This window comes from Lolium rigidum, chromosome 6, assembly GCF_022539505.1.
Source record: "Lolium rigidum isolate FL_2022 chromosome 6, APGP_CSIRO_Lrig_0.1, whole genome shotgun sequence".
NCBI lineage: Eukaryota > Viridiplantae > Streptophyta > Magnoliopsida > Poales > Poaceae > Lolium > Lolium rigidum.
Window position 1 is genome coordinate 305,355,893 of NC_061513.1, and position 22,352 is coordinate 305,378,244.

Here is a 22,352-nt window from a genome sequence, read left to right on the forward strand (position 1 = left end):
CCATTTATTTAAAACTGCATACCTGAAAATAACTTTTGTTGGTACAATGTTAGTTTGGCGTGTTTAGTTTTGTATGCTTGACGAGGGATGAGTTTACATGCGATAAATTCCAGAACATGTCTTGGCTCTTATCAGCTAAATTCTTCATGATGAAGTATCTCAGCATATGTTGTTTTCATAAACATTCATTACACATACAGTAGATGTAGTTTTTGTTTTACCTATTGCTAGTTCAGTGGTGAGCTATAATTTATCCATAAAATGTGAGATACAGAAGTGACAAGAAACCAAATGGATCACAGAAAGTTACAATGAACTTTCACGTATATCATATATACTACCCAGAAACCACATGCAATCTGCTAGTGACAAGAAAAACTAGAAACGGAATGGAGCGCGCGTGCGTACCGCCAGCCGTGCCACAACGCCATCCGCGCGACCAAGATCCACATCCACTACCGCGTACCGGCGGCTCCTGCCTCAACTTGAACAGATCTAAGAAAATAAGATATACTACCTATAATAAAACCAGGATGAGATGCAAGTAATATCATCAACCCACGAGGCAAACCACCAAAGGAAGAGCATCGATGGGATTACCGCATGTTGGATGGATCATAGTTGCGCCGGCCGGCCGGCAATCTGATCAACAACGAGATGGCCCAGAGTCTCTTTCTCTCCTCTCCTCTCCTCTACGAGTAAAGAGTCAAAGTCTAAGTCGTTACACACGACGCACGCGTTAGATACACCCCTCCTCTCAAATTTATAGACAGAACATCACCAAGGTTTGAATTTCGAGGGGACAAGGGAGTGCTATGGCGGGAAGAAGACGACGAGGTTCCACAAAATTTCGGCTCACTCTCTCTCTAGGCGCAGAGATATGTTGGACCGCTAAGATGCGTTGTGCCCACGGATCGGTGACGTGGAGGTGTAGAAGCAAAGCCTTAAACGCCGGTGTACCAAATTAATATCTGCTCCCGTAATTTAGGCATGCGATGGGAATTGATACGGGTAATTGTATGACTGAGTTTCCACAGCCCCGGAATAATGGACCGTTTCCACTGCTACGAAACAAATGCGATGCATTTTTCTTCTCTCCTATTTTCACGGGATGGGATGAGAAATCCTTTCTCGCCAGTGGTTGTTGCCTATCGTGTTTGACATGCAGAAATCATCCGATGCCTAGAATCGGTCTTCTCTACATGATGTACGGCCTGGTAAAGTAATGAGCTAGATGGAGAAATCCCTTTGGAATATCGAATCGGAGCACCATACTTACCATGTGATGTAGGCTCCGTAACAACTCTGACCAGCCTATTAAAATCCCTGCTTGATTCCTGGATTTTCAGAGGAAACTGTTTCATATAAGTATGCTACTTTTCCGGACTGTGCCATCATGGTCTTTGATTATCTCATGAAATCCAATTTGCAGCCGTATATCTTAGTGGGTACAAGGCTTAAAGCAGAAACACAGCCGGGGCATCAGCGCGTGGACTCTGGCCAAGCTTTGGAAATCATCAAACCAAGAAAAAATGAAACAACGCCATCGATCCAAATGCACCCTTTTTTTTTTGCCCTGGTGGCACCGGTGATGGAGGACAGGACAGTCGCATCCTTTTCTTCACCTAATACAATAGCCTTTTTTTTTCCTTTGCTTCATTTACATATTGTTCAAAGAAAAGAAAAAAATACTTTTGCTATCTTGGCTTAGCAAACTATTAGCATGTTGCAAGCTTACTTATAAAAAGAAATTTAGCTCTTGACTTGTTCTCAACGGCCCATACAAGCAATCTAACACAATTGTCAATTTTATTTTTAGAAACCAAAGCATTCAACTACATGTTGCTCGGCTATAAAAATTGGGCATGACCACTGCTCTTTTTCTAACATTCAACAACAAATATAGTTCGATGGAAAATTACATGAAATTCCAGCTGATCTGTAGCGGAATCCAATGAAGATATTACATGCCAATGTGAGCGACATCGCAGGAGTTTAGGCAGCTGTGAAACCTCACATACAAATATTTCTCTATATACAAGCATCTACATATATTTTCCTTCTACTCGGTGCCCATAAATGCATATGCACAACAGGCACGACATAGCGAACACCAGGTCTAACACCCTGAATACAAAATATGGTCATAATGAAGGAGACACCCAGGAAATGCATGCCAGCAAACCAGACTTCACCACAAGCTTCAACATGAGGAAGCCAACAGCAGCTAGCTATGAACAGAAAGTAAATGCAAGAATACATCAGCCGAAGGCGCTTAAAGTTCAAATCCAGGATCACCGGTCTACGAGGAAAATAAATTCATTGCCAGCGCCCTTGGACGCCGCTGACTCGATCAAGGTAAGGTTCTCGCCCAACTCGTGTATCTGATTCTTCAGCTTGTCCCCGTAGTCTCGCAGGCAGTCCCGGCAGCAGTCTGCAACAGAAAATCGTTCAACTTAATCACAAGTTTATTTCAAGAGAAATGCAAACATGTGATTACTATGATTACTAGGTAATTGTACAGGTGTACAGGACATGTTGCTAGCATAGAGAGGTCACTAAGTAGATCCTTTTAGTACTCGAAAATAGTCTCAACTAACTATTTTAAGCGAACCTACTTTAGATAATAACCATGTATAGTCGAAACCCTAAAAAACAGGGACACTTCAACTAGTTATCAGGTTTTCATTAGGGAATACAACAAAATAATCTACCTTCTTCCTTCTGAAGAGGGGAAAGAACAGCAGAAATCAAGGCGAGCTTGTCAAAAAAATAATGTTTCAAACATGTCCCGAGCTTTCGGAGTCAAACAAACAACAATTTTCTGCCTAACAGCAGGAAGTAAAGAATCGGAAAAAAAGAGAAATGTAAACATTATCCGACAATGAACTCAAAGCTCTTAAGCAACCAAATGCTAGAATACTATGGTAAAACTACATTATTTAGGAACCAAACATTATCCGACTAGAAATAACGAAGACAATATTTTAGTCCAAAGTACTTATCAGATTAAAAGGGCAACTTACATACAGACAGAGTCAGTCTACATTACGCAAGCATAGGCCCTTCATAAAAAACCCAGATGCCTTATCAAACAAGCATAATACAATTTTTACTTTGATTATCTTGTTGTCCCTCCAGCTTATGATTTATAGGGCAACTGTTAGGAGGAACTTTCAGAAAAGAGCTGTATTGGAGCAAACCAGCATTTTTTTCGGTAATGCAACAAGATACTTTGAAAACCAAAAGGGCAAGGAAAGGAAGAAGCTTAGCTATAGAAAACTTGGTCAGGTGGGTTGTACCTTTGGAACCCCTGCATCTTTTTTGTTGTCAGCTTCCTCACATCCACCCTACAATTTCAAGTTCACAGAAGAACAAGCAAGTTAGAGAAGAAATTCACCATATTGAATATAAATACAAAACCATATCGTCATTTGAAGAAACACAGGAATGAGTGATTATAAATATAAAAATACAATCTAAATTTATTTCTCCTGCATATGTCCATATAAAGATGTGAGAAAATATATTAATTCTTCGAGCAGCTCCAAGAAAGTATCCTTCAACTAATTTCTGATCAGATAAAAGGTGAGGAAAAAATGAGAGAAGCACATGAATATTTTTAAGAAAGCGACATGGATTCTATAAGGAATGATAAATCAAAATATGTAGATTGAATGACTTGTACTCCCTCCGTCCCATCAAACATGTCTTAACTTCTTCTAAGTTTGGATGTATCTAGCTAACACTATTTAGCATCCAGATACATCTAAAATTAGACAAAGTTTTGACATGTTTCATAGGATGGAGGGAGTACCTATTTTTGGTCTCAAAGATAGAGGAAACACACATAAAAGAAATTCTCACCCCATCATCGTATTTGAGAGAATGTACCGATTGTGCATAAAAAAGGTGACAGTCTCACGTGGATAAGTCTCATGACAATAAAGACATATGCCATAGCATGGGGGTGTCCTTTATAAGGGGAGGTCAAAAAAAACCCTATGCTTGCGTGATAGAACACAAAGCCCATCACAAAAGTTGCCATGATAGTGCAGAATTTCCATTCACTGCCTTTGGAGTGATGAAAGAAGGTAATGATGGTGTGTCTATAGTGAAAGAATTATAAGATACAGCAACATGTGCCGCCCTTGTCACTGAAACTAATAAGTTGGAAGAATTAAAAGATGCTCATTACAGAATCAAGCACATTAAACACTTCATTTATTTGTCACATGAGTTGAAACACAAGATGAATACCATGAGAGTATCCACTAGTTACAAACTTCCAGCTTCTAGCAAAGGAACGGGGATAGCAAGATATAACTAGATTGGGTAACATAGCTCTGACAACTGCAAAAAAAAAGAGCACAAACTCAAGGAAAAGCTCTGCCGGTAGAGCGTCCTGGATTCAATCTAATTGCAAAATGGGGACTGATATTCCAACAATGACATAAACTAAATGAACACAACACCATAGCATTACGAAGCATCTATTCATGTGCGATTTGTCACTCTGCTTAGCTCAAATTGGGCTTCAATGGAGCTAATGCAATATCTATAATATAATCACAAGAATGCAGGGATGTTTAAGAGGAAAGATGGCTATTCAAGATAAAACTGCAGTTACTATTAAAAAAATAAACCAAAGTGGTGATTTCATATTGGCTTGGTTTTATGTTTAAAACAAACTGTAATGGATATATTTGGGTTCACTGGAATAAAATGGGGAGACTTATGTGCTATTCACTGGACAAGAGGGATTTGACTTGTTGGATTCCAATGTTAAGCATGCCAAGTAATTTAAGCAATAAGTATACAGGACAATTTTTATCTCTGAAAATAATCCAGCAGAGATAGTTCAGAGCTGATATGCACAGTTAATACCAACTACAAAAATATGTTATTTTTTTGCTCTATTTTGCAATCAGAGCTATACAAAATCCACTCCTAGATAATTCAACTCGGCTCCTAGATAGTTCATGTTGTGAAGTTGAAGCTGCAAGTTATCACAAATATGTCGATGTACTACACAACCACTGGGAAAGTAAACTTTGTAGGCAATCATGGCAGTGATAATACATCCTTGACTTCATGGTGACATCATAACAGGGAGACAATTAATAAAGTTCAAGTTGTCAGGAATGACATAGTGTTATTACTTATTACCATGCAAGATTAGTGCAAAGTTAGTGATGCAGCCTATAAGGATGGAAGTGAGAGAAGAAATCACCTGGCTCAACATTGTCGCATGCTTGATGCCATCCGGCAGGCGGGATTCAATGTACCCACACGACCCTTTGCTATTCATTAAGATGCTCCTTCCCCTCGTCGAGTATCTTCCTCAGGCCCTAAAGAATGCAAACAGAATCAACACTATCGACTATCTATTTATCCATCTTGCAGTAAAAAAACAATAGATTTTGCATTGAGAAAATTGTGTCAAAAGCTCCAAATTTGAATCATCTCAGCATTAATAGACAAAACCAACAATTGAAGAAGACAACAATAATATGTTATTTTTAGTACACTGCCAAGAAGCTTCAACTTCTAATGCTACCAATTTCGGCTACAACCGGTCTCAGTAGTCACTAACTGAACGTGAACATGAAATAAAATATGGTTTCAGGTTGACATTGATGAAGTAAACTAAATTAAGTCACAAGTTAACTAGAAAGACACGGCTTTCAAAAACAATCAGCCCACTAAACCTCACACATACATGGTCGTCAATGATGTAACTGATTTGCGGAATCAAGGTGTGCAACAAGAGAGCTGCTGGATTTTACTTAGAAAACATGTTGCAGGTGCAAAAGAGAATTCCCTTCTCAATATACAGTATTAGCAAATTAGAATGCATCTTACTACATGCAATAAACACACATGAACAGATAGTGCACTACAAGAGGTGTTGTAGATGTAAAAAAGGAGGGCAGTCCAACAAAGTGTAGGTGCAGAGGATAATGAATCAGCCCAAATCAAGTTGTGTATTCTCCCTTGAGATAGCACAGCAAGTATAACAATAGAAATACAAATTGCCAAAACTCTACACTAGTTGGTCGTCACTACAAATATGAATGGAACGGAACCTACACTTGGGTTTCCAAAAATGTTTTAAAATCAACTCAACAGTATAAAAGGCCATCAAACACAGTGATCATTGTTCACACAAACTACTTGGAATTTAAGTCACTACTATCAAAATCAGCATGGCAACAGTTTGTTGTGCACTAATGAATTATCCAGGATAGTATGAAAGCAAGTCAATGGTAGGTGTTAGGGTCCAAGCTGATGAACTAAAAGATACTACAGAATACACTAATCAAAAAAAATGTAAACTTCAATAATGTTTTGAGAAATTTGAGGACACATCAGAAACGGTTTGTTTTGCTGAGCAGTATTAGCAGCATACTAGCATATCAAAGAGCAGTGTTTCCACGGACTCGATACTTGCGCATCAAAGATCCAAATTATCTCATTGATAGCCTTATCAAAAGCCACACCCATGATTATATTATATAACAAGCTTTAATTAGTTGTTCAATAAAATTCAAATAGCAAGGTAGGGCTAAGGCTTAACACTTGATTCAATATAGATAGAAAGCTCAAAATGCTAAGATGTTTTGTGCAAAATGGCACCAATTAAATATGGAAGAAGCCCAAAGTAACCCGATCGCGTTTAGAAGAGAAGGAGAGGGGGGTGGCTGCAAAATTGCAAGGGGAGGATTTGGTTGGGGCTAGGGTTTTCCACCGGTGGATTTTCCTTGGGCTAGGTGGGTCAGGTTGGTTGGCCGGTTGGGCCTTCCTGGGCCTGGCCGGTTGGCTCGCTGACTTGGCCTGGTTGGCTGGGGAGAACTTCTCCTTTTTTCTATGTTTAAAAACTGTTTGCTTTTGTTGTTATTTTCTGGTTGCTTTTAAAACATTTTAAAATAGTTTTGGTACCGGCAGAATACTAGAAAAATATGATTTTAATTTTGGGATGAAACGGAGAGAATAAATTTGGCAATAAAATAATGTTTAATAAAATATTTTAGGGTTTAAAAATATGAATGATGACAAGATGATGCACAAAACAAAAACAACGAAGAATCTAATAGGGGTATGATCCTGGGCCGTTACAACGTTCAGCTGCTGCACCCAAACATGAGGATGGCAAGTGAGTCCCGAGCTGTAGCCAGCCAAGGCACCTGGACATGCTTGCCAAAGGTCTTGGCCACCAGCGTCAGCGAGAGACACGGCGTGCTGGCCTGCCAAATCGTCTCCGCTTGATCCAGCCAATCACCGTGCCAAATCGCCGCCATGAATGCCAAAGCTTGAGCCATTTATGCAAAAGCAATGGATCTGCTTAAGTAAAATAAATTACACAAGGACAATATGCCATTATGCCATCAAAGATTGGTTAGCAAAGAAAAGACAAACATTAATTTTTATAAGAAAGAAGGTATATGAAAACAAATGGAACAACTTAACTTACATAATAAACTTTATAAAGTAAGAAGGTAATAGAACTTAACAAATACTCAGCAAATCATGTGACATACTGAATTCAAGAATTAATAATGTATTTCATGCCAGCCATTAAATGGTGCAAGCCAAAGGGAAATGGTTGAAATGTGCAAGAACATGGACAAGAGAAAAGTGTACTAATCCAGATCGATCTCATAAGGAAAATACTACTATAGTATGGAATATATTAACTAAACAAGTTGTTGCTTGTAGCCGGCAATTTCTCTTGGCCTCTGAATATAGTGAATATAGATGCTACTTTTTTCCCAGTGTAAAAGAAAGCACACAGATTTTCATGGAACTCATGGAAAGATTCGTCGGACAACTAGTAAACTGGTAGCCTATTAACATGATCAACCTAATCCATGGAACTAAAAAGAGCATGCAGCTCCATGGATCTTACCTTGGAGCTGCTTCTTTTCTAGTCAACACTCAAGCACATATTCATTTCCTAGGCACCGATTTTCAAGAAGAAGATATAAGGATCCAAGTCTAGATATACCAAACCTCTCTTTCAGAATACAGATGTAGCTTCTGCTCACACCAGTCTTGAATCAACCCGGGAAGTGATGCGCTTGCCGTCTCATCAACTCGTTCACCGGCGAGGTGACGCCGCTCCCGGACCTGCCCATCCCGTTATCCGAGGAGTCGCCGATGCAGCTCGCGAGCGACGAGCCCGAGCCCCCTCGGTTCCGCCTCTCCACGGAGGACGGGTTCGCGTGGGACTGGTCCCCGCGCGGCGTCATGGTGGCACGCGGCGACATGGCGTTCTTCTGCGAGACAGGTGGCAGCGAGTGGGTGACGGTGCACCGGTCGAGGCACGGCTCGCCCATGACCATCAACTATCGCGCCGACTTCTTCTTCGTGCTCGACCTAGGCACGCTGCGCACCGCGGTCATCGACTCCGAGACCCTGGACCGGTCCACGAAGATCGACCCACCGCCCCGCCTCGGATATAGAATTTTCTCTCGGTCATTTTGATATATTGTGCGTTTTTTTTTTCGAGTTCGTATGCAACCAGAAATCCAGTTTGATGATTTTCCAACGCAATTTTGCAAAAAAAAATCGAAATTCATGTTTGTTAATTTTCAGTGGTACTAGATGACATAATATATGGGCACCTCGAAGGGATTTTATTTTTTGTAGTTTCTATCTATTTTTTTATATTTTACAGAGGTCAAAAAGGCAATCCAGGTGGGTGGAGTTGCGCGGGGAGCAAAAAAGTCTTCTGTGGCGCATGGAGCTCATGGCGCCACAGAAATATGTAGTTTTTGTGGCGCACCATCCCACGCGCGCTACAGAAAGCCTTAATTTTGTGGCGCACCAGGACCAGTGCGCCACAGAATGCCTTAATTCTGTGGCGCCACAGAATTTCGTTAAATATGAAAATAAATTCAAGATCCTAATATTACATGCATTTATTATGTTACAGTTTTAAAACCAAAATTGACATCTAACTCGAGAAACAGAAAGATAAAATAGATGTTAATATCACAAGTGTTTATTATGCCACAATTTTGATACCAAAATCAACATCTAGCTCAAGAAACAAAAGGACAAATTAGATACTAATATTGTTAAGACCACTTGTATTCACAACTATCTAGACACTATTTAGATATATTTAAATTTAAACAAATCTAAGGCATGTTTCATGGGATGGGAGTAGTTGTTTCTGGATTTGAGTTATAATTTAGATTTGATATTTTGTGAAATGTTTGATATATTTTGTGTATATATCACTTACTATATAATTTTAAAAATTCTGACATTTTCGAAGGGAGATCAGTATTTTGACATATTCGAAAATAGGTACTTAGAACAAAAATCTATAGATACTGGTGCTTTCTACATGTATGCAAATTTTCAAAATTATACATCTATTTCATTTTGGGCTAGATATCACAAAATTATGTGTCTAAAAGGGGAAAAAGCTCTAATTGCTCACCACATTATTTTGTGTAGATCACAAATGAACATATATTTTGAATGAAAAGTACTATCACAACTAATTCCTTCAATCTTTGCACAGTTTATTAGTAAGAAAATATTGTTGTGTTAGTTTCGTCACACGGGTCACGTCGAAGTACACAACACTACGCGCAAATCTGGTGTTACAGCTTACATTGCGTGTAAATATGGACTACACACAAGAACTTCTTTGTTATCTTCGGTTTTATGAAATCGATCGTGTCAAAACAGAGTCCAAGTAGCACACGATGGATTCCTACAACTACGTTAGGGTCTGGTGATACACGGACTATATTTTGACACGATTGGTTCCTGCTCGGACTCTACATAATACCACTGAACGCACGAACAAGAAGGAAAACAAAATACGCAAACTGTGTGTTAAGGAGGTTTCGATTGTCAACAGTTGTGCGGGTATGTTGGAAACAAAACCTGATTATCAACTTAAATTGTGCAAGCAGCGTACCAGAATTTAGAAAGAGGTTTAACCTATGTACCCGTGTTGGACTTGGAACGCCGCCGCTGCCGCTAAAATGTTGTCAAGATTCTACAAGGTCGTCTGCAGCGTCTCGCCGTCCTCGACAACAGCGATGGCCACTGATGACATACATGACGAGCACGGCAAGCCAAGTGGACTAAGCTCGCCGCTGCTATCCCCCGAGCTGCTCAGATTGCATCCGGCCGTCGTCGACTTCTCGCTGAACACCGATAATGACGACGCCGCGGCAGTGCTGCCGTGCCTCGTGTTCGGGTTGTAAGATGGCTACCAGGCCTTCTCCCTGGACGAAGGCTGAATGTGCGACGACGTCGTGATGCGGCTGGCGCGCGGCCGCCAGTACGTGCCTTCACCATACAGAGGGAAGGTGTTCGTGACGTACATGTGCGGACGGTACCCTTGCCGTCTCATCGACCCGTTCACCGGCGAGGTGACGCCGCTCCCGGACCTGCCCATCCCGTTATCCGAGGAGTCGCCGATGCAGGTCACGCGCGACGAGCACGAGCCCCACGGTTCCGCCTCTCCACATAGGACGGGTTCGCGTGGGACTGGTCCCCGCGCGGCGACACGGCGTTCTTCTGCGAGACAGGTGGCGGCGAGTGGGCGACGGTGCACCGGTCGAGGCACGCGAACCCATCCTCCGTGGAGAGGCGGAATCGAGGGGGCTCGGGCTCGTCGCGCGCGAGCTGCATCGGCGACTCCTCGGATAAAGGGATGGGCAGGTCCGGAAGCTGCATCACCGCGCCGGTGAACGGGTCGATGAGACGGCAAGGGTACCGTCCGCACATGTCTGTCACGAACACCTTCCCTCGGTACAGTGAAGGCACGTACCGGCGGCCGCGCGCCAGCCACATCGTTCGTCCAGGGAGAAGGAATCAATCGTGTCAAAATATGACGACCGTCTTCCGACCTGAACACCAGTCACGGCAGCACTTCCGCAGCGTCGTCGTTATCGGTGTTCAGCGAAAAGTCGATGACGGCCGGATGCAATCTGAGCATCTCGGGGGATAGCAGCGGCGTGCTTAGCCCACTCGATCTCGGCTTGCCGTGCTCGTCATGTATGGCATCGGTGGCCATCGCTGTTGTCGAGGACGGCGAGACGCCGCAGACGACCTTGCAGTATCTTGACAACATGTCAGGGGCAGCGGCGGCGTTCCAAGTCCAACACGGGTACATATGTTAAACCTCCTTCTAAATTCGGGTACGTTGCTTGCACAATTTAAGTTGATAATCAGGTTTTGTTTCCAACATACCCGCACAACTGTTGACAATCAAAACCTCCTTAACACACAATTTGCGTATTTTGTTTTCCTTCTTGATCGTGCGTTCAGGCTCAGTGCTCCCTAGGTTCTTAGAAATTAAGGGAAGATGAGAGGGGGATGAATAGATGGAGAAGCATGATCTTACGGGTGATGTGCCACATATGTGGTGGCACTGAGCCATCATCTTCCAACATGTCAGACAAGAGAGGCGGTTTGCATCTAGTTTGAAAAAGGATATCACATGCATCTTAAGCGCCGAAGGACGGGACGATGCGACCATGTTCCTGGTGAGTCGCCGCCGCCACCAGATCATAGCTTACCAATCCTGTAAGTGGATGGTGAACAACTCTCAAAACTAAAGAATCTCTTAAATATCAAATACAGACACAATTGGTGCAAATGCTTCAGTGACAACATATAAACAATTTCAAAAACATGACACTGCATTGGGAACCTGATTCAAAATATCACACATGCCTCGAAGCTGCATGGATGTTGTTGCAACTCGTGGAGATGCCAGTTCTAAAAAAAACACTGCTAAGGTGCTCTTTTCTTTGCAGAGGATGATGCAATATCTGAATAGTTTACCAAATTGGTAATATAGTGAACAGAGTAAGAGATACCATAGCATGTTGGCTCCTAAGCAACTATATCATGTACAAAATCAGTAAGTACTTCTAGCTCATCAAACCAATACATAGCTTATAGCTCATAAGAGGTATCTTGGATGCGAATTCAAAATGCTATAATGTGCATATATGAACTAACAACCTGAAATAATAAATTCATGATGCCAAACTAAGGACGCAAGTAGTACACACAAGTTCATGTAATCATATGTCTTATGTTTCTGGTGCAGCCCACAACTTGATTTCCAATGCTTGGTTGCCCAAAAGAAGAGACATACTCTCAGGAACGTATGGTTTAAACTTGCAGAACAATGTTTGCATGATCATATAATGAGTACGATATTCATACCATCAAGAGCTATTATCACTAATACTTTCAACAAGCACATGTGTTTTTGTTTATTACACAAGTACTATTTAAACCAGGTTCGTAAGGTGGAGGATCAAAGTGCAAGCATATTTTGGATTATTATACACGGGATAAATTGTAGAATAATTTTTTTCTTGGAATCGAGCCATGAAGTTCTCCAGGATTAATAAGAAATAGGCTTATGTGTTCTATTTATTTATTTTCATTCTTAGTAGATTTGGTTATACCCAAATCGAAAACACCAACTGCTAGTTCTCCCAGGAGCGCATGGATTTTACAGCTATCTTGCAGACCGGGAGAGGATTTTACAGCCGTCAAGAAGTATCTCAAGGATTATTATGATTATTCACATATAGCGTTAGACAAGCCCTGGTTCAGAAACTGATGTATGCAGAAATCTAAGGCAAACTACGGCAAAGTAATTCAGAACTCATTCACCCGATGTAATGATCTGAGTAACAAACTTGATGCATGATATATTTCTGCAAACGTAGAAGCAAATACAATGTCCAAGAGTCTTGAATCATACTTTGCACTTTTGTTGGTCAGCTCATCGTCTGCAACTTCATACCCTGAACTTATCATCATCACTTACTGTCTCTGTTAGGTACACGCATGATAAAATTAGCACTTTAGAGGATATACGTAAAGCCAATAAGGTACAAGAGTTTCAATAAAGAGCAAAAGTGCATGGCAGATTTTAACAGAATCTGGAAAATCAATAATGCAAACATGCACCTTCTAAGTCCTTTCAATTTGCAGCAGCAACAATGATATTCTCCGTGATCTGCTTACGCAAGGAATTCCTCTTCTCTACAATATCTAGGGTGTTCCTCCAAACTGAAGAGAGGGACATATTTATCGTTCTTCGAAAATAACTGCACATATAATGATAGATAAACCATTAGCTGAAAATTACAACAGGTTCAATGATTCTAGAATAAGTACCAACCATGAATGAGTGTGATGGTACTCATTAGCATGGTTTTTGAGTCGCCGAGTCAAGTCAAGTCGCCGAGGCTGCGGCTCGTGACTTGGTGACTTTAGGGGCAGAATTAGTCGCCCAAGTCGCCATGGCCTAAATTAGATTTTAGGGGCAGAATTAGGAAGCAAAATGGTGATTTTATTGTAATCCTGCATAGTTGGCAATCAAAAATCAGAATTCGGCCTGTCATCTATCATAACCAGGCCTGCTAGGCCCAGCCTAGCCCAACTAACAGCTCCCAGCCTACCCCTTCGTCACTAAAACCTAAAACCTAGAATCTGAACACAGCCGCCAGCCTCGAGCCTCCTCCTAGCGCCGCCAGCCTCTGAGCCTCCTCTTAGCGCCGCCAGCCTCTCCGCCGCCGGTGAGGAGCGGCGGCGAACGGCGGCAGACGGAGGCATCCAGCCTCGCAGCCTCGCCGCGCGACCCTCTCCTTCCTCCTAGCGCCGCCGGCCTCGCAACCTCCCGAGCTCTGCACTTTCTCGCCCTTTCTCTCTGAAATCCGATGGCGGCTCAAGCCTCTCCTTTTGAGCCGCTGTATAGTCGCAGGAAGTCATCGTTGAGCCAGTGATGTGGCACGACTTGCTCCGTGAGTCAAGTCGCATGCGCGACGCAGCCACCCCGCGACAACTCGGCGATTAGTCGGCGACTCAAAAACCATGCTACTTAGTCCTAAGGAAATATATGAAATCTAATGCCAAAAGAATGGTCCAGAAAGCAAGAGAAAGAAATGCACTGAACTTACGCTAACATATTCGAGATCATCGTGCAACGTTGATAGATTGTTGCTGGCATCATCAGCATTTGAACAATGTTGTTTGTCAAGGCACCTTATCATCGTGTCATCTTCCGCCTCTTTGAAAAGTTATAATTACCAAAACACGAAAAACTTAGTACGTACAAGCAGCAGGGGCAGTAGAAACGAATAGGAATAAGGGCAAATGACAGCATACCAAAGAATTTTACCTTCCTATCTCTCAACTGTACCGTTCACTGAACAGCCAGTTGATTGTGATGTTCTTGCTTCTTCTTTAATTATTTCTTCCAATGTCTTATCTTGATCCACCCTCATGTCAAGATATATAGACACCAATGTATGTACAGGTATGATTCATCTGTCAGCTGCTCCACATATAATTGCAAGCAGCTTCACTTGCAAACCTACAGTAATGACAGAAACATCAGCTTAAGTAGTGGTGATCAACAATAGTTTCAGCACTGCATCAAAAGAGTGTCAAAACAGAACATGCTCTTGTAATCAGGAAGGTCCTACAAAAATATTTTGCAAAAGCTTAACACAGGACAGAAAAAAGTAGGGCTAAGGCTTAACAATTGATTCAATATAGATAGAAAGCTCAAAATGCTAAGATGTTTTGTGCAAAATGGCACCAATTAAATATGGAAGAAGCCCAAAGTAACTGATAAATACCAGAACTACAAAATCGCACCAATCCATCAGGAAAAAACAACTATGAGTTGTCGAATTAGCAAAAGCATGATATATCCGGTCTTGGTCAATCCCAGCGCCATTCCACATAGAGAAATAACTGGAATATTCCAAAGATCTGACCAATTTTTTCCGAAAATGCAGAATGAGATCAAAGCATTCAAAACAAATTTGTTTACACTAAATCAACACATACAACTTCAATAAAATTTCACTAAATTTTTAAAAAGATTCAATATTATCCCAAACACAATATTGTAGCAGAATGTAATGCCATAATATTGCTAGAGAGGTCTCAAACAACTAACAAACAACAATAATATCATAAATGGTTCGAGAAAAAGTGAATGAAAAAAATATCAGATTCTCAAGACGACATCTCTTCCCCAAAACGGTGAAAGGAGACAAACATAGACCTGTTAAAGACTTTGCTAGACTGACATTCTTTCCATCAAGCCAAATACACAATCTAGTCTAAAAAAGAGCAGCACAAACTATAAAAAAATCCACTAATACATCCAGAAACTAAGGATTTGTGAAGAACAAAAACACATCAACACAACCACATGACAACCATAGCCAGCTTCTCAACATAGCTTGCTAATTTTCTGTACCAAATAGGTTGCAGATAACTAGCCAATACTATCACTTAAAGTACAAAATCATTGCTTCATGCACCACATTCGTAAGCCATGCAGTTCATAAATAGGAAAATCAAAAGCACAAGAGGGGGGAGCAGGAGACAAGTACCACATGTTACAATAGTAGTTATGTCCATGGTGCCGATGGAGTCGAAGACTTAGCAGCCAGATAGGTAGCCAACAAAGCAGAGAGCCAATGCAGGAGCTTCATTTTTCAATCTTTATTCTTTTCGACTTCCTTATGGCAAAGCATGCAAGGGTGCCTCCCTTGTTCCTGGATTCACAAATTAACCACAATTAATGTCAAAGCAATGACATATTATTCCTATGATCACCAAATTAAATGGAGTTGAAATGCTCAAGACGTAGTATTCCAATAAACCCCAAATTTAAAGAGTGCTCGAACTGTTCTCTTATTAAGACCGTTTTGTAATTGATTCAAAAAAATGCATGAATTTTGTATACACAGATAGATTTTATTTTTTAGAACAATCTTCTATCTTATTTGCATTTTTCTGATTTTATATGAATTAGTTCTGGTTTTTACAAGTTTGGGTATTTGTAAAAAAGGAAAACAGCAGGATATGAAATTACTCTCACTGACTTTGTCAGGAAGCACTGAGCTTGGATGATAAGTACTATAGCATTAAACTGAAAACATAGGTAGAACAACTAGTTTAGACATCAGGCTCAGCTGATGGCTTTCTGGGCTATAGGTCGTCTCCTAAAAACCTGAACCTCCGCAGTAAACTACAACTAGTACTCAGAGCACTAACATCCTCCTCCAGCTGGTTGTTGAAATTCGAATTGAAGTGTGTTAGATTGGCAAGTATTTCCACAACAAGAAAGGGATTTTCAATAGAGATGAACAGTCAAACAATGGATGCATTCACAAAGGGGTTAGATTGTTTCTTTGCTGAGAGGAAAAGAGCATCGAGCATAATAGGAGGTCCATTTCTTCTTCATCTCTCCTCCCATCTTCCCGTTGGTCATTCCTAAGCAGCAAACAAAATAGAACAGGTTTAGTAAATCTACTGCTTATATACACAATAAATTTGTATTGAATGAAACAAATTTATATCCACAGATGATATGCTTTTACAACCATTTAACCATACTACACAATAAACCAATCGTTCCTTTGTTTTCAGTTTGAAACAATTAAAGTCTAACATTTGGTAGTACTTGGTAAAGAAATTAAAAATATACAAATTCACACATTAGTGTCATTAATACACGTGCATGCTGTCACGAGTCGGCATGGCAACCTTTTCATGCACACATATACTCTAATCTCCTAATCTTAATCCTAATTAGCAAATGCACTAGTAGCTTGCATGTGATCGCATCTGTATGTGCTAGCTCGGACACTGCCTCAGCCTGCAGTGTGGTAGCTGGAAGCCTGGGACGACCCAACAAGAAAACTTAGACAAGACGCAGAACTAAGCAACGAGGGTAACTCCGAGAACTTTACATCCATACATGGATATGATTTTCTCTTACTGCCTACAACTTCTTCAACGAGACAAAAGAAATAAACTTTATAAGAGAAATACAGGAAGGGGAGAAGAGACCTGAGGGGGCGGCAGCAACATGTAGTGGTGGTCGGCAGTACAACCTCGAGGGCTTCGGTCGCCGGAAGACGCCGGCAGCAGCAGCCGGGGCAGACGACCAACGGCTTGTCCTGCGTGCCTCCCTGCCGCCATGCCGGCACCGCAGCGAGCCCCTCCCGCATGTCGCGGTCAAACGCCGTGACCTGCAGCAGCCGTTCGATCTGCAGCCCTGTGTGGTCGTGGAGGCCGCGGGGTGGAGATGGGGTTGAGGAGGACGGCCAGCCAGATTGTGAAGGAGGTGGAGGAGCGGCCGTAGCTGGGGAGAGCCACACGGCGGCGCCGGCCTTTTGAGTTCTTGGGCTTCTAGGGTTCTCCGTGGGGGTGCGGCTCGGGGGTTTCACGCGCGCCGTGGAAAAGGTCGAGGAGGAGAAGCTGGCGGCAGGAAGGTGGTCGGCGGCGAGAGGCTGGAGACGTCCGGTATGAGCGGGGATCGTGAGGCGGCGCTATGAAGACGAGAGGGGTGTGGTGTAGTAGTTGTGTTGGGGAGAAGACGATGTGAGCGAGGGGTTACAGCTCGCGATAAAGTCGTATCAATCAAGCATTAGTTACATGCTACTGATACCAAAACACGTCCATGATGATTAATTATAGACCATAACTACAGACCCTACGAAAATTGTGCCGCCGCCGAATCATCGCAGCTATTCGCGGAAGCTCCTCCTCACACGCGTTTAGTTAATTTTGAGAGTCTAGGTCACCGATTCGTGGTCGTGGCAATCGGCTGATAGCTTCTAAATTTGTTTTTGACGCTTGATTTACAATGGATTGATCAACTACACACTTGTGTACTTGTGTGTAATATAAACGTACGTATGGATGGACATGCATACCAATCATGACTAAATGGCCATGCATATGTCACGTTTACACCATGATTGTGTTCTTTTTTCCACAATGAGTATTGTCCACCTATATAGTTGTGTGCACTAAACCTACATATGGAGAAAATCTCCAGCGCTTACATTCGTCACATCCCACGACTAAGCGCGCCTAGCGCCGTCAAAGACGACTGAACACCGCGCCCTCCGTCATTGACGGACTCCACTCCGGCCCCTAGCTACACAACTACGTGCACGCCGCGTCCGAGATTAGACATCAACAACATAGCTCATATCCTCGAGGAACATGACGAGGCACCAACCTCGATGTAGAATACTCTGTCGGGAAGCAATTGCACGTGCTAGGGCACAAATAAGGAGGCTAGTTGGAAGGGAGAGTCGTGGGGGTCCAATTTCATGGCCACAGACCCGGAGTCCGACAAGTAGAGATGAGTCAACACGATCCCAGCAAAAGTACAAGTCTGACAAAACCTAACTTCGGGGGAGCTTTATGACGCATCAGTGATCGCCTTGGTCAGGCCTCGTATGCACAAGATAAGGCGCACACAACAATGTATAAATCATAGGGTGTGTAGGTCTAGGGCTTGTGGTGTATGGTTTAGGTTGAACTTGGGGTCTACATCTAAGGGCCAAAGATATAGATATATTGCTCGGGTCTAGGTTTCCAAGCCAAAGTTGTGTGCCGGCTTTCTCATTGACACCGCCCTTATATACCCATGCAATAGGGGGACGATTCCCGACACTTCCTCTCACCATTTCACGCAAAACTCTGTTTTGTGGGCCCCGTGATGTCTACTCCTAGATTTCCTTCCAAATTGGTGATTCCGTGTGAATCTTATCATTATTTGTGTTAGTGTATGTCCAAGGGGCAAGTGCTTACAAGAGTTGGGTCGGTGGCCTCGAACTGAGAAATCGCCCTCGAAGTTGTGTATTGGATTTTCCTATTTACACAACCATTATTAGTACCCCATGCAATAGGGGTGACGGTTTCCGACCAATCCTCCCACGGTGCGATGCTAAATTGAGTTTGTGGGACCCAAGACATACATATACCCCTAGCTTTACTTGGAAGGCGGTGATCAAACTTGATTTTCTACTTAACAAGATTCTTATATACATAGCTCATAGGAACATGAAAGACCAATAAATAGGACAAATCCTTAGAAGAGTTGGGTTCGCCGCCTTAAAGTGGGAAATTTGTCGTATGAGTTCAGAATCTATAGTCGGGGTTAGTCCTATTTATAAACAAACAAGACTTTCTCATTGTGGTGACACCATCGCCATTCTACGAGAACGACGGTATCTTTCCGAGCTCAGACTTATCGTCCTATCACCAAGCACTACCACCGCCTTGATTCAACATGCCTCGCAGCACCCTCATATCCTACCACACTTTGGGAACCCTTTGCTTTCACTCTATTTCTCCCTCTAATTATGCATTATAATTCTTCTAAATCAAGCATGACAGATTATATCTAGATATTTTGGTATCGGTTAGATTATTTGGCTTGTTAATTGGAAGTATTTCCACTCATTAATTATTAAATGTGAGATGCATTATCCTTGTCGGAGCGGGCGTGAAGCCGATGCCGGGTTGTGGTACTGGTACCTAGCCTAGATGTGTGGGTGTCGGCACACTCGCTAGAGGCGGCTTCAATAGGGTTGCAGGCATGGCGACGAGCAACATGAGTCGCACCGCGGAGATGGGGCTGGAGGCTGGCTGCCTTGCACCTGTTCGTCGTCCCAACATTAGGCAATGGTGTGTGGTCGGATGGTCCAGCTTTGTTGGGCCTCGGCTGCGCAACAATAGGTTGAGCTGGTGACGGTGAGAAAAAGGGCGTGCAATTACTTATTGGCATGCATCTCGCCTCGCCAATGGCCTTTTTTTTTTTTTGGGTAAGGTTTGCGGGTAGAAGTTGGAAGCATGGTATTGGTTCTTGGTGATATATGTGTTGGAAAGTCTCAAGTATCAAGTAGTACCGGCTAGGTAGCTAGTGTGAATCTAAAGTACACTACTTTGTCCGATTAATATTACTTGTCGCTAATATGGATGTATCTCGTTGGAACCAAAATCAGTTTAGATATATCATCTATATTAGAGTTTGTTAATATACTAGATCGGAGAGAGCGGTATTAATAATTACATCAAACAAATTACGTGAGCAAGAAACACGGTGTGAAATTTTGTAGTCTAGAAGAGAGCTTTCCGTATTCAGGGGTTTTAAATTTTATTTGTAGCTGGGTGTAGCGTTGCTTGCCTCGGTCAAGTTGTTTGTGGTACTAGAACAGTCAGCCATAACAACTCTAGGCATTGAGTAGGCACAGTGTTTTCTTTTTGTTCGTACAAAAAGAAAAATCTGTGGAGGCGAAAGTTGTTGGATACCACGTGCGTACGCAACAACTAATTAACTGTATCCATGGAGCTTCTTTTTTTTCTTTGTTTGTGCGACGAATGGAGGTGAGCATTGAAAGGAAATCCATCCATCCATCCATGGCGCGCGCGCGAATTAGCAGCACGTACACACGCGAGGCAGTGGGACCCGGAAAAATTAATCTCAGTACGTCGTCAGCTGAGAATTAAAAGGAGCGCTGCTATACGTACGACTAATTTCGTACGATTTTGTTACGATGTCGGTACTCTAAGAAAACAACCGTTTAGCATCGAGCTAGGACCCACCTGTCAGGAAGAAAATTGATTTTATGCGATTCTTTCCCAACATCCCGATCCATCTTCAATGGACGCAAAGGGCACAGGGCTAGAGCAAAACAAGGAAGAGATCCACTGGGGAAGAAGAAAGTCTGGATGAGGGAAAAGATGGGGCTTCGCCGCTGCGGATGGAGACATTGTGCGCTAGCTTGCTCGACCGTGGCTATGGTAGCGGCTGCTCGGCGAGGAAGACCAACGCAGCGGCCGCACGGCAAGGGTCGAGGCGTGGCTGCTGTTGCGATGTCTGGCATAGCTGCTGCTGATGCTCCGGAACGAACGAAAGAAAAGTGGAGGAAGGGAAGTGCTGCAATGAATTGTCGTACAGTTATCGGACCAAGAATGTCGTGTGTGAAGCAATTTCGAATTAAAAGTCACGAGAGAGAGAACCGTCGCCCGTCGGCATGATTCGCCCGCCAGGCTGGCTTGGCTTGGATGGATTAATGCGAACCAAATCAGCTGCTGCGATACGTATTCCGATGGACGGAACCTTGCGTTCCTTGGTCTGCTCGCTTTAATTCCGACGCCACCAGACTGATCGAGACTATCGGTCAACACACCCACCGCGCCGCGCCGCGCGTCCATACGTACATGGTTTTGGGCTAAGTAATGGCCGGGGTAGCGGCGCTTGACGCGTGCAGGGGGCGGGGCGTGGCGGGATCTGCGGCTTCCACGACGCGCAGCCCCGGTCCTGGCCGACAGTACGAGCTGTGGCAGCGCCTGTAAGGTTCTAGACTTGTAGCATCACGCTGGGTTTGAGAAACGTATGGTGAGCTGATGACAATATAAGATAAGCCATTGCAGTGATTCAGTCATTGATTGCCTACCTTGTTTTGTGCTTGTACTGTCGTTTATCTGCACATCTGATGCTCTTCAGTGGAAGCATTCGGCCGAACAAATCCTCCTGAACAGATACGCATGACAACAAGGCTCTGAAATTATTTCAGATCGACGGAAAAAAGATGAGATTCGTTCAACTGAAGGTGGGGTTTTACCTTGTGGTTGCCGAAATAGGAGGGACTGCCGTGGCTGAGCAGAGGCCGGCGTCGAAGCGGGAGCACATGGTTTTGGGCTAAGTAATGGCCGGGGTAGCGGAGCTTGCGAACCGCGCTGTGCGGCGACGGGGGGAGGTCGCGTGCAGGGGGCGCAGCCCCGGAGCCCCGTTCCCGGCCCACAGCACGAGCGGCGAGACGGTTAGGGTGCGGAATGGCGGCGGAGCATGTAGAGTTGGAGTGACGCGAGCTCGCCGGGAGGGCAGAACGGGAGGCTCCCGCCGGCACAATGGATCTACCTCCATTTCTCTGACGAAACAGAAAACCCACTAGTTTCATAAATAGGGGCTGGGCGGCTTTAAGTCGGGGTCTTTATACTAAAAAAGTTAAATTTTCAAAATATAACATAGTTTCTAGAAAAAAAGTAGATTCATAGATAATTTGGTCATACTTAGCAATTATTTCTACAAATTTAAAAACATGGATATTTAAAAAATATATAAAACTAGTAACCATCGTTGCCGCCATAGCCGCCACGACCTAGGCCTAGGCAGCGGTACATAGCCGCCGCATAGTAGTCCTCCTTGTCGCTGGGATCCTCCTTCAGCTGTGCGAGGTAGCTGCAGCCCTAACCGGCGTCCTTGCGCCTCCTGCGTGGCTTGTCGGATTGGTCATCGTCATCGTCGTCGTCCAAGTTGACGACGAGGCCGAGGCGACGGCGGTGGTGATCCGCCGCGCTCCGGCACCGCTCAACTCACCCAATAGTGGTCGTAGATGGCGGCCTGGTGTGCTGCCCCCATCGGCACCGGCGGGACCGGCAGCCGCTCGCGCCGAGCACCCATCCCGATGTACGGCGCATGTCCACGCGGGACGGGGTATCCCACCGTCCACGGTGTG

At 43.4% G+C, this 22,352-nt stretch overlaps 1 long non-coding RNA gene across 1 annotated transcript; it reads right to left on the minus strand.

Moving 5' to 3' along the window:
- Positions 1–1,881: 1,881 nt before the first annotated feature.
- On the minus strand, positions 1,882–16,983 carry LOC124658827. The gene is made up of 9 exons (XR_006989352.1): positions 16,882–16,983; positions 15,417–16,302; positions 14,186–14,380; positions 13,965–14,074; positions 12,973–13,112; positions 12,764–12,834; positions 5,234–5,351; positions 3,303–3,350; positions 1,882–2,434 (listed from the first exon to the last, which is right to left on the minus strand). It is a non-coding gene; the product is annotated as an uncharacterized LOC124658827 (long non-coding RNA).
- Between the last annotated feature and the right edge of the window lie 5,369 nt (positions 16,984–22,352).